Here is a 13,689-nt window from a genome sequence, read left to right on the forward strand (position 1 = left end):
CAGACACTGTAATATTGAGTTCATGTATCAAGTGTTTCCTAAATTGTGAAGTTTGGTGAGAGAAGGACAAGTTTCCTCATCTACAGAACCTAGGTCCTGAAAATGGTCATTTTCTCTCTCAATAGTGTTCATCTGTGTATGATGTCAGCTTATTGCACACATTATCTGTTGGGGCCACAGGTTTTTTCCTGTGAGTACTACTCAAATTCCATTTGAGTAGTCTTTGTCGGGTCTGAGGATTGTCTTATTGTCTTATCATGAGCTGGTGTCTAAGGTTTTTTGTGATACTCCTGCTTCTGACAAGGCATACTGGGACTCAAAGTGTTTCTTGGCCGGGTTGCCATCTGTAGAAACATAAGTATATAATTTTCCCAGAATGAGATTACCAGCAATCCATTCATTATTAATTTTACTCAAATAGGTAAATTAATTTCTTGTAGCTGGACATTTTCTTAACAGTGTGTTTCTGCAGATGTGTAGGTTTCTCCTTGAGGTAAATTCAGGAAATTTAGTGAAAATGTTAAGGATAAAATGTCCATTGGTGGCATGCCTCTTTTCCTACATTTTAATAATTGAATTTTAAACCGTGGCTTGTCCTTTTGAATTATAGGGAATTCCAATGATATGTTGATTTGCCATTATTAGCAAAATGATTGAAAATTTTTTCTCTTGTAGTCAGAACAATTGTCCATTTTTTTGAATGACGAATGCCCAATAAAATAAAACTTTGTAGCATGAAGGTGCAAATATATTTGGCTCTTTCAGAATTCATTGGTGTTCCCCAAATAAAGTGTAATTATGTATCAAAGACCACATAGGGATATGGTTCCTTTGGAAAGAAGTCCACAAGTGTAGTATTCATTTCCAATAATTCATTTGACTGTAAAACTCAGGGGTTGTCACAGCTACATGTGTACTTTTATTCAAAGGTACGTAAATGGTACACTTATTGACAATATGTCTGGCTTGTCTCCATGTAATATTATAATTAACATCAAGTGGCTGATGTTTTTATGTAGCACTGCGTGTTCTTATGCAGGAAACTTAAACATGGGCATAGCTAAAGTGTCAGAAGCTTCATTTCTTTGAGTCATCAGCCCTGAGAGGCAGATTGGGCTCTTCTGTGAGCAATAAAAGTTGGCTCAGAATGTTTTTGAAAAAGGAGCTTGTAATTGCAGGAGAAAATCTTGAACAATGGTTATGAGCATTTAAACAGGTGGTTCCTATGTCTGGGATCAATCCTACCACTTAAACAGAATTGCTTAGTATAACTCTGAAACATGTGATAATAAGTAATTTAAACTAGCATGGGCATTAATCTTAGGTTATAGTTAAATATTCAGAGAAGTGTATTTTGAGACCACAGCTTCCTGAAGTGGCAGGATTTAATGAGTTAAGCTGCAGAGTTCTCATTGTCTGAGCAGGGAACTGAGCTATTGAAAAGATTCCTTGATTTTGTGGCATCAGGTTTGGCTCCTGACCCAGTTTTCTGAGACAGGTTGGTTATGTCTTATTTTGGGGGAAGGAATCACACCCAGCAGTGCTCAGGGATTACTCCTGGCTCTGTTCTCAGAAATTGCTCCTGGCAGGCTTGACGGACCGGGATTTGAAACACCATCCATCCTGGATCTCTGCATCTAAGGCAAACGCCCTACCACTGTGCTATCGCTCTGGACCCTGATTAAGTCTTTATTTATATAAAATATTTATCTAAGCACTGTAATTATAAGCATGATTGTAGTTGAGTTTCAGACATAAACAGAATGCCCCATTCACCAGTGCAACATTTTCACCACCGATGCCCCAATGTCCCTCCTCCCCCTCCCCTGCCTGTATTAGAGACAGGCATTCTACTTTTCTCAATTATTAACACTGCCATGCTAGCTATTAGTGTAGTTATCACCACTCTTTGAGGTGAACTTCATATTGTGAGCCAGTCCCTCCAGCCCTTAACTCTATTGTCTTTGTGATTATTAAAATAATTTCTTTACTTTTTTAAAATCCCATAAATGAGTGGAACTATTCTGTGTCTATCTCTCTCCCTCTGACTTATTTCACTCAGCATAATAGATTTCCATCCATGTATAGGAAAATTTCATGACTTCATCTGTCATGATGGCTGCATAATATTCCATTGTGCATATGTACCACGGTTTCTTTAGCCATTCGTCTGTTGAAGGGCATCTTAGATGATTCCAGAGTCTGGCTATTGTAAATAGCTCTGCAATGAATATAGTTGTGAGGAAAGAATCTTTGTCTTTTTTTATGTTCCTAGGGTATATCACTAGGAATGGTATAGCTGTATCATACGGGAGCTCAATTTTCAGTTTTATGAGAAATTTCCAATTGTTTTCTATAAAGGCTGGATTAGACAGCATCCTCTCCAGCACAACTTTTTCTCGTATTTTTGATGTATGCAAATCTGTGTGGCATGAAATGGTACCTCACAGTTGTTTTGATTTTCATCTCCCTGATCATTAGTGATGTGGAGCATTTTTCATGCGTCTTTTGACCATTTGTATTTCTTCTTTGATGAAGTGTCTGTTCATTTTTTTCTCCCTATTTTTGATGGAACTAGATTTTTTCCTTTTAAGTTCCGTCAGTGCCTTGTATATTTGGATATTAGCCCCTTATCTGATGGGTGTTTGATGAATAGTTTCTCTCAATCAGTGGGTGGCTCTTGTATCCTAGGCACTATTACTTTTGAGGCTCAGAAATTTCTCTGCTTATATATATTCCCATCTTTTTATCTCTGCTTCCACTTGTTTGGAGAGTGTGTTTTCCTCCTTGAAGATGCCCTTAGTTTCAATGTCCTGATTAAATATTGATCTCAAGTGGGTGGATCCTTAATTATAGCAAAAGAGGATTGCATGCTCCAGAGCTTTTGTAAATGTCCCATTTTTGCCATAGTTAAAGCATCTGATCTGAACTCGTATAACTGCTTTTGTATCTACCACTGTTGCCTGGGAAATAGTAAGTAGTTGAAATATAGTCTCTATCCCAATGATATCTTTGGCCACACCTCAGACACAGTCCAGGTGTTCTCCTAGAGTGAAAGCAACTAGTGTGATTCCCCAGAGTTTCCATCTGAATAGCATATGTTGTTAAAATGCGGCACAAAGATTCGGGGGCAATGTTTGTAAATTCCAGCATTTGTAAAAGCATGTAGAAATCTCATGACACTTCGTTCTACTTAATGGAATGTAATACAGCCTGACAATCTTCATGGCATTATCAAAAACTAAGGATATATTAGACATTTTTGAACTCCCATGTCTTTAACCTGCGTTTTAATAGCCCTATCAACTTCCCCAGAAATTCTGCATTTGGCTCCATAGCTCCCTGAAATATATTTGTGTAACTACTCTTGTATTTTAGAGTAAATTATTTCCCAAGAATTTAATGTGAGTTCACTGACAGCATTAAAGTATCAAAACAGCACAGAGCAGTCTTGCCTGCTTATTTACTTCGGTAAATTCCCCTTCTCCTATAAGCATCTCATAAGAAAATGTGACTCCTGCAACATTCCTGCCAGAGTGATCTGGTCTATTAATTTTACTTTTAGTACCTTCAAAAAAACCACATCTTCCACTGTAAATATTGAGAAGCACTCAAGTTTTTGCTACAGTGTATAAATCCTGGTGTGTCTAACACCCTCCATCACCCTAGGTACCAAGAATTAAACAAAAAAGGAGAAAGAGGACCATATTTTGTGCATGCTTTCTTTTTTTTTTTTGGTTTTTGGGGCACACCCAGCGGTGCTCAGGGGTTACTCCTGGCTGTCTGCTCAGAAATAGCTCCTGGCAGGCACTGGGGACCATATGGGACACTGGGATTCGAACCAACCACCTTTGGTCCTGGATCGGCTGCTTGCAAGGCAAACTCCGCTGTACTATCTCTCCGGGCCCTGTGCATGCTTTTTTATATCAACCAATTTAAACATATTTAAACCCTCATAGTTGAAACTTGATTGTTTTTCCTGATGGGGGGAATTGCTTCTGATTCAGTATCAGTGCCAACTTCCTAAGAACTAGCCATTGTGGTTGTTGTTTTCCTGATGGGGAATAAATATATATACGATTCTGGATTATTACCAATCTCCCTAATAAGTAGTTATTGTGGGTTAAGTAGGTCCATTCCACACTCTTGAAAGAGCTGCAGTGGAGGGGGTTGGGTGATAATTTTACAGATCTGCCTTCTCATTAAGCTTAGATTGGTCCTTTTTAATATCATATTTTGAGTTTTTTTCATTTTGTAAGCCAATATCAGGTGGAGCAACTAAAGGTTCTATAGCCTATCACCAGTAGAGGGCATCAAAATACCAACCTCAGGGCTTTTGGCTTGACCACATGTAATCAAATATGCCTTTCTATTTTTCAGCTTTATATATATATGCCTTTTTAAAACAATAGAAAGGGCTTCAAAAACTTATAGAGTCAAGTTAGAGTATTCAGCCAGAACTTTTCCGACTTCATGATACATACAAACTAAAATTAAAGAATCCACAACCAGAGTCACCAATGCATTATTTGTGGCAGCCTAACAGTTTTAACTTGACTGTTAGAATAAAGAAGGCAGCAATTTGCATGAGGAAAAGCCAGTGTCCCTTAAACAAAAAACAAACTACCATCACAACTTTAAACAAAACAGATACAAGCTGAAAATCTACACTGGTGATATCTACTTAAGAAGCCACAGAATTAACATGTCACCAGTCATTAGCTAAGTTCAGGTGCCATGTGTAAATGAAGACTCATTCCCCAAGACAAGACCATTGGAGAGACATAGATCTGGCAGCAAACACAGACACAGAAAATAATCCACACACACTGAAGGTGTTGAAATGAGTTCATGAATTCCACATGCAAGACTTCCACTTATAAGAAGCAAATAGTATAGCAGAGAGCACGTAGAAAAGTTGATATGCTAGAGAGAGGGTTTTCCTGTGACCAGGGATTTTTACAAGGAAGAATGCAAACCACAGCCTGGGCTGAATAATAGAGAGGGAACAGAGGTGGAGAATAGGGAGGGATCTAGTTCGTCAAATATATATATACCCTCACTCCCTCTAGATATTCAAGCTATATTCCTTTTGTTGACTTTGAGCATGCTTCTATGTTTTCTGACTTCAGCATCTTCTGGCTTAAAAGAAGGATAAATGAAAAGCCCTAGAAACTCCATGTGTTCAGTGACCTTAAGGTCAATATATATATATGCATTTATATATATGCATATATATATGCATATATATATGCATCCTGAAATTAAATGTCATAATAGAGATCAAAATGAAGGTAATATATATTTTTTGTTTCTCTTAGGCCTGCATGCAGACCATGGATGGAAGCAGTAATAGCTATTCCCCCACACTGACAATCCTCAAGAAATAGTTTTCACCTGCTAACTTCGATGTTCCACACAGCATATTACATGCTTTGATGACATTCTGAACCAAAGGCTAAGTCACAACTTTTTGTTTTATGTGGGATCCTCTGTTTGTAAACAGGTGTTTATATAAATACAAAGAGGGTATGAGATCCAGTTGTTTTATCTTTGCATTATTAACATTATGTTCTGCTTCAGCCTAAACAGGTCTGATGGGGCTGGACAGGGCCCTCATACACTTGGCTCCTAAGGTATATCAAAGCACACTTCATGCTGTATCTTTGAATTTGTATACTGGTGGGTATGTGTGCATACCTAACTATTTCAGGATGGTTACTATCTCTGATGCATGGCCTGTATCCTTTTAAGGCAGCGACATAACAGCCTTCTGCAAATACATTTTCTCTGAGATAATTCCATGGTTTTTCTTTTCTATTTTTTTTGTGGGGGCTCTCATCTGGCAGCACTCAAGAGTTATTTCTGACTCAGTACTCAGAAATTGCTCCTGGCTTAGGCGACCACATGAGATGCCAGGGTTCGAACCCATGTCCAATTTGCATCAGCCTTGTGCAAGGCAAACACCCTACCACTGTGCTACCACTCTAGCCCCAGAGATCATTCCTGAAGCTCTCAACTTAAAAGTTCAGAGAAAAGTGATTTAGTCTGAGGTCACAGAAGCTCCTGGAGATTTTATAAGCACTTTTCTTCAAGTGTAGTAATACAGTGAAAACCAGTGTATCTTCTTTCAGGTCTGAGGTCACAGAAGCTCCTGGAGATTTTATAAAGCACTTTTCTTCAAGTGTAGTAATACAGTGAAAAACAGTGTATCTTCTTTCAGGTGAATGATGACGGCGAGGACAGAAAGAAGTAGCTCTGTCCTGGAAAGACCTTGCCTTCTTTAATATTGTCCTGACCAGATATCCCTTAATAATAGGACATTGATCTCTTTCAAACTAGATTTAGAAAGCTCACAAAGTCACTATCTTTGCCACAAACACTCACTATTTATCTCAACTAGTCTCTATGTTGGGTGAATATACCTATCCCCAAACCCAGGAGAGAGAGATCTTGCCCTCTATGTCTATCACAGACTGTGAGTATATGAGGAGTCCTCCCACTCCTTTCAGATGACAGACAGGCCAGAAAAACCTCACTTAGTTTTCAAATATGTAAAGTCTCTACATTCCTATGAGACTCAGGATATTCTGAGTCTAGTGAAAGCCAGAAATTACTTGTTCTCCTAAGAGCCACCACCTTGGTACAGCTACACTCCCACCACTAACTAGTTAAAGGCACAAAGGTGATGATATTGCTGAACATTACACTTCCCAGCCTGACATTTGTTGCATAGTGAGAGAAGCCATAGTTACCACCAAGATAGTTCACTGCTCAACCTCTTCTCACACTGACACCTCAACGGATTCTCAAATCTAAAAGCTTAACAGCTTTAGATGTTAGAGCTTCAAGACGACCTAGACCTTTTCTAAACAGTCCTTAGCATCTCCTCTGTTGGTCAGTTGTCCTATTTTCTTTTTCACTCCATATTGTTAGCTTCTCATGACATAACCTGCTAATGCTTAAGTTCTGACATTCAACAATCCCAGAGAAAAACAGGCCATGCAACTTTATGGACACAGAAAATACTATAGACTTTTTCCATTTATACCCTTTATGACCATAAGAAAAAAATGAGTACTTTGAATGTGAAGGTGCTGTGTCACACTGGTTTGGGCTGTGTAGATCTTAAAATATTCTCAATAAGTAATCAGTTGGAATTGAATCTTGTAGAGACTTATATGTAGTATAAACAAAACACTCTTTTTTATTGTGGGCAAAGTGAATTACAAATTTTGCACAGTAATATTTAAAGAACATAGTAGTAATAAATGAGGGGCATTCCCACCACCAGTGTTTTCCTCCCTCCACTCCTGTTCCCAGCATGCATCCCACTTCCCCCTCCTCTATGTCCTTTATGCTAGAACAAAACACATTCTTAAGCAATTGGTACAATGTGATCAAGAACCATGCAGAAGAATGTTCAAAGAATAAGGCCTAACAAAGCTCCACAAGCACACAATGCATGGTAGAATTTATTCAGATGATAACTATTCAAATTCCATGTAAAGATTTTTCAGTAAACCCAGTGTAGGCAAGCCCACTTACTCCTTTGCTATAACTTTCAATCATATACCTTAACTATAACTTAGCTATACCATTTAACTCATCAAAATTGTTATATTTAATTGTATAGCAAAGACTAATTAACCAGCTCTGACTCAGAGCTCCTTACAAAAAAATTACTCAACTAAGTTAATCAGATTAAAATGATGGTAAACAAGCAATTGTGTATCTTGAGTTTCATGGTACACAGGGATGCCAGAAATCCCACCTTTTACCAACGCAATTGACGACACTTATAGAGAAGCACTTCCACAGATCAAATCATGAATGAAATCAGGAAAGGGTGAAATCACTAATTTCAGTCACATTGATCAATATGAACCAGTTCTTGTATTTTCAACATCTGTGAATTCAAATCTGAGTCTAAAGACATAATAATACCTTTCCTACTGTGCAACAATGCAATGATAATTGAGATTATCTCACTTTGGGAATGAAGCACATGCAATATCAACCATCTTTTCTTGCAATGATTCTGGCAACTTAGACTCTTTTCACGATGCCCTCAATGTGCTCCCTTAAAAAATAACTCATGGAGGATGCTCAGATGCCTAGTGGCTTACAAGACCACCACAACTAATAAAAAAAAAGATAAATATCAGAAAATTGTTCTACACAATTATATTCATTGCAGCACAATTCACAATAGCCAGAATCTGAAAAAAAACCTGAGTGCCTGAGAACAGATAACTGGGTAAAGAAACTATGGTACATCTTCACAATGGAATACTATGCGCCTGATAGGAAAAAGTAATGTCATTAATTTGCTTATATATAGATAGTTATAGAGTATTATGCTGAACAAAATGAGTCAGAGGGAGAGGGAAATACATAAATGATTATACTCATTTTTGTGCCATATAAAAAAGATATTACAGCAATAGTATTCAAAGACGATAGAGATGAAGAATAGGAGATCCAGTCCATGGTAAGAAGCTTGTCTCAAATAGCAGGGAGTACAATTATGGCAGAAAAGGGCCCACTCTAATAGTGATAGTGAGAAATAATCACTCTGGACAAGGACTGGATGCTGAAAGGAGATAAAGTGATATATATATATATATATATATATATATATATATATATATATATTAACCTTCTATAACAATATTATGAACCACATTAACTTAAAGAAATAAATGCAAGAAAGCAATAAAGAAAGAGAAAAATGTCTGTCATAAAGGCTGACAAGGGAGAAGGCTGGGGGAAGTGTGATGGTGAGAGGGAATCTGAGGACACTGTTCACAGAAAATGTGCACTGGTGAAGGGTGTTGAACATTGTATCACTGAAACTCAATCATGAACCACTTTCTAACTATCCCAGGATTATTTAATTATAAAATAAAACATTAAAAATAACAGAAATGAAATAGAGATATCCTCCATACCAGAAGACTTCCAATGTGTTACTGATCTAAATGTTGACATATATGTGGAGCTTTAAAATCGCATTTCTAACAGAGGCTCATAACCAAAGTCATTTTGTCTTTTGTATATTATCAAAGTTTTTGTACTTCTGGAAAAATGTTGGGTCCTGTTTACTCCTTTATTGGTTATTTGTGTATCCTCAAAGAGCTCCAAGAATGAGAAACTGATTCCCATGCACTTATCCCCTCGTGGGAGGAGATCTTGGTAATATTTATCTGCAGCATATAATCCACACAACCAGGAGAGTTAAGGGTTAAAAGGTTGGGAGAAGAGAGTCCTTGGTCAGCCTGCTGCTAGCTCCAAAACACACCTTGAGCCAGTCAGCCAACTCTGGCAAAAGATCCAGAAAACCTTGCTCCCAAACTATTTATTCGGCTCTCAACAGCGCCCCCACCTGGAAGGTCAAGGTGGGACAACAGGCAAAGAATAATCTTATGGAAATGTTTTCACATACAACAGAAAAACACTTAGCACTAGAATAAAGCACTGCGGTATAACATAGTGATGCTTTTTCAGTTAGTAATAGTGTCCACATACCTATATACATATTTGTGGTAGCCTAGTCCCCACACTGATGTCTTTACTATCTTATAGAAAAATGCTGATTGCTCAGAGGGGTGTGAGTTCTTCCAATATCTTTAAAATGTGGGCAATCAGGAGGGATCTAACTTGTCAAGAAACATACTAGTGGCGGTAGCAGTTCATTGAAACTTGCCTCTTTCACACTATACATAAATCCAGCAAAAATGAAAATGCCAGAACTGTTTCTGTACATTGTGACTCAACCTTCTAGGAGCTGTCTCTCTTTGTGTGAACAGAACAGCACTGAGCTGTCTCTGCAGTGCTTCTTTGTCTTCTGCTTGATCATTTATGAAGAAACAGTTCACAATTTTCTTGACCCTTGTGGAGACTCATTTTCACACAGATTGAACAAACTAGGAGAATATTGTTTGGTAATATGAGTATGGAGTCAGAGAGAGAAAGATAAAGAATATGATCTTTCCTTTTTTCTTGCAGTGGAATCTCATGACTTCTTTCCCCTGACAGTTGATCAAGTGCCTGGCATATTAAGCAATGTCCTAGCATATGGCTGCCTTTCTGGACACCAGAGAGCTTTCGTGTGCACAGGCATAACTGATCACAGAGAGCACCACTGTGAATCTTGTGCAGTATTGCACTGTTCAGAACTCATATAATCACCAGCTCTCCATAGAATGCTTGCCAATGAATCTGTGTTGGTAGATTAAAGGACATATTAAGTCAGTGAACAAGCCATCAATTTCTGAAGGGTCCTTGCTATGCTACTTCCATTCCTCATATATTCCCTAGTTTCCTTCCAGTTTCTAGACCAACATAATCTTGTAAACTTGAAAACAAACTTACTGCAAGGAAGATTCCTGTGGGTTGTGTACTTAACCTCAAGAGCAGAGGAAGAATGGTGCTAATCTTAGACAACTGCTTCTAGTACTTTTGGAAATGCTCAGATCCAGTCATAATCATTTAGACAGGAAATGCTGGTGAATTTTCTTTTAGAAGGTTCATGATGTAGAAGAGCTGCTGACATCTAGGAAGGTGTTTAGTCTTTCAACAACGCTCCTGAAACAGAATAAATGACAATTATTGTCTCATATCTCTGAGAGAAAGGACACTGCTCTCAATGGAAAAGAATGCAGAACTTTTGCTATCTGATCCAATCATTGTGGAGGATGGTGTCCTAAAATGCTTATAAACACTGTAAAAGCCAGAGCCCTCACACAATGTGCATCCCTACAAGGGGGGTGGGGGAGTTACAAACTTTCATCTGCATAGATTTAGGTTTAATATTAGTTATGATTCCAGAACTTATGGAGATGCCCATAAATGTTTAACAAGTTTGGAAACACTGCACTAATTCAAGCCTCAGAATACTCAATCTCTGATACACAACAATCTCTGATGCATGTTTTCTAGCTGGCAGATACCAGTATAGGTGTAGCTCTATTCCCAAACGAGTCCAAAGACCTAAGAGATGCTGTTTGTTCTGAACCTCAAGTGTCCCAGGTGAACACAGATTGAATATGTTTCAAGCAATCCGTGGCTACTCAGACTCTGTGTTGCCTGCCCAGCTTCACTGTTCAGTGAAACGCTGCTGTGCTCACAATCACAGCTGGCATGAAATATATCATTTTATTTTATTTATTTTTTTTGTTTTTGGGCCACATCCAGTGACACTCAGGGGCTACTTCATTCTCTGTTCTCAGAAATCTCTCCTGGCTTGAGGGACCAAATGGGATGCCAGGGGATCGAACGGCGGTCTGTCCCGGGTCAGCTGCGTGCAAGGCAATTAACCTACTGCTGTGCCCCCACTCTGGCCCCAAAATATTCCATTTAAAGCCTCAAATTGTCCCACTTCTTTTCAAAGAAAAGTCTGGTCACTTTTCCTACTGTACCTATCCTGAATTTCCAGGTACCTGAAGATTTCATTACTAACTTTTTCTCTTTCCTTCACTTGGCCCATCTACATTCCTGAAAGAATTGGCCATGCAGCTTTCTCTGTGAGTAGAATCATTCAAACACTAACAGAGAATGCAATTTATTTCTTGATTGTTGAAGCCCAGAGGCCATTAAAATCAAAGGTTTAGACTGAGAGAGCTCACTAGAGGGGCTATTCTGCAGGCCAGAGTGATCGTGGATCCTGTAATATTGTTCTCTGCTTCCCATGGCAAATATCCTCATCATCACAAGAAATCAAAAGCTTGCTAGGCATTAAACCACTTCCTAAAACCTCTGTGTGAATGTTCATACCATTCCATGCATACCCTTGCCCATATTGAATATCTGTAGTCATTCTAAAACACAGTTAACCCTCTCCCTGCTTCCTTGAAGAAAAGTCTCCCTGAGAAACAATCCTATGGAATGCTGGATACTGTTCTGTAGGTCTGATGGCCCAGAGAACCATAAGTGCACCATTGCCCATTACTAAGCCAAGCTCAAATATTTCTTAAATCTCCATGGATGGGAAAGACACGATGTATATAGCTAGGTAAACTCACGATGGAGAATAGGTACAGAATGCCACGTAGGTAAATATGCATCTGTACACTTTAGTATTTGCAATTCAACAAAGGTGCTAATTTGTTTGAATACCACCATTACTATATAGACATAGAAATCGTATGTCACCTATGATTTATGATAAGCAGACAAATAACCAATAAGAAAAAGAATGAAGGTACTTATCCATGATGCTATCACTTTGCATAAAGGTTTTGCTGTCTTTATTCATGTTACATGGGTTAAAGTATAGTTGGTGTCTGTTCAAAAGATTTGAAATGCAAGATAAAGACATTGGCCTAATGATTTTGCCTTGCATACTGCATTCTTTTGTTAATAATATCTTTATTTAAACACTATGATTACAAACATGATTGTAGTTGGGTTTATCATAAAAAGAACACCCCCCCATTCACCAGTGCAACATTTACACCAGCAATGCCTCCCATCTCCATCCTCCTCAACCCTCCACCTGTATATACTTCTTTCACTCATTAATATTTTCATGGTAGTTTTTAGTGTAGTTATTTTCTAACTGTACTCACCACTCTTTGTGGTGAGCTTAATATCCATACCGCATTCCTAGTGTATGCCCTCAGCTAGCTTCATGGGCTTTTGAGCATTTTTGGAAGATTTTTGGCTTCAGGATATCCTGGTTTAAAAAGGAGGATAAATGAACACTCTCAGGACTCAGAATACCCATGGACTCAGGAAGCTTATGTTCACCATATATGCAGTTGATTGAAGCTAAATGTGGTATCAGAGTTCCCAAATTAAGGTAATAAATTTGTCCTTAATTTGCCCCACATTTTTCACCAACCCTCAAGAAGACTCATTTTTGACACTGGCTTTGTATACCTTCACCTGAATGACCAATCTGTGCAACTGTGTTGGCTAAGGTTATGAGCATGGAGTTAGACAATGGATAAGGGATTGCAGTACCTTTTTCTTACAGTGAAATTTCATTACTCTTTTTCCTGACTGCATATCACAAGTGCCTGGTATATTAAGTAAGGCCCTGGTATGTGGATGCAACAACTCCAGCTATGCGCCAGAAGAAACACTCATTGTGTAGCAACTATATATAAATTATTCCGGGACCTGATAGAAAATTCCAGGTTGTAGGATCTACACACTAAGTCAAACTTCTCTGACATTATGCTCTCTGAAAGGCAGCCATTGCCAAAGAAGATACACAATTGTATCCTAAGAAAAAAGTTGAAGTCAGTGGAAGATATTCGGGGAAAACTTGACAGTACAGCTTATGTACTGAACTTTGAGCTCCTAACCTTGTCAATTATGTTCGGTTTTTACTCTCCACAAGAGTCCCTATCATAAGTAGATATATGCACTCAGTGTCTTCTGTTATACCCTCTTTGTTTGACATTTGGGGACCAAATTACTCTTTCCCTGAGCATATTTGGAATAAGGAATATTGAATATCTACCTGAGAGGACTTCATATCTCTGACCCTTGGTTCCATCATACTTCTATAAAACTTAACATCTATAAGAAAAACCAAGTCAGTACAAAGTACCCATTCATATACAGAATAAAGTTGTGACTTAGTTTCATATCCAGAGGCAGGATTCTGGCTGCATTATACCAAAGGATCAATGTACTTTGGCCTAAACTTCAGATCTTCTGACGCCACTGGGCAGG

This window comes from Suncus etruscus, chromosome X (genome assembly GCF_024139225.1).
Source record: "Suncus etruscus isolate mSunEtr1 chromosome X, mSunEtr1.pri.cur, whole genome shotgun sequence".
Classification (NCBI taxonomy): Eukaryota; Metazoa; Chordata; class Mammalia; order Eulipotyphla; family Soricidae; genus Suncus; species Suncus etruscus.